We start from the raw sequence: 548 nt of genomic DNA on the forward strand, positions 1-548 counted from the left end.
AGTGATCTTTAAAAAGCTACTGTCATACAACAGAGCACTTTTTGAGATGCAGTGATGAACATACTTCCTGAGATGCAAATAATATATGCCAAATTAATTCTAAAGAATACCTTTACAATTAAAAAGAAGCTAAAAATCTCTTTACATTGCGAAGCTTGTCAGATTGCTATTAGTCAATGGAAATCGTTCAGAACAATTATTTATTCCCAGATGAAAAGGAAGTGTATACATTTCATGACAACAAAATGTGAGGCCGGATGAACACAGCAGGCCAAGCAGCATCTCAGGAGCACTTTTGTGCTCCTGAGATGCTGCTTGGCCTGCTGTGTTCATCCAGCCTCACATTTTGTTGTCTTGGATTCTCCAGCATCTGCAGTTCCCATCATCTCGTATACATTTCATTTCCACATCTTATCCAAGAGAGAAAAACAAAACACCTTCATGAATGCATTGTCAAACAAGAAGACTCACAAAAAAAGTCATTTGGCCCATTGAATATTCCTCCATCATTTGGTGAGATCATGGTTGATCTCATTACATGTATCATG

Source organism: Stegostoma tigrinum, unplaced genomic scaffold (assembly GCF_030684315.1).
Source record: "Stegostoma tigrinum isolate sSteTig4 unplaced genomic scaffold, sSteTig4.hap1 scaffold_185, whole genome shotgun sequence".
NCBI lineage: Eukaryota > Metazoa > Chordata > Chondrichthyes > Orectolobiformes > Stegostomatidae > Stegostoma > Stegostoma tigrinum.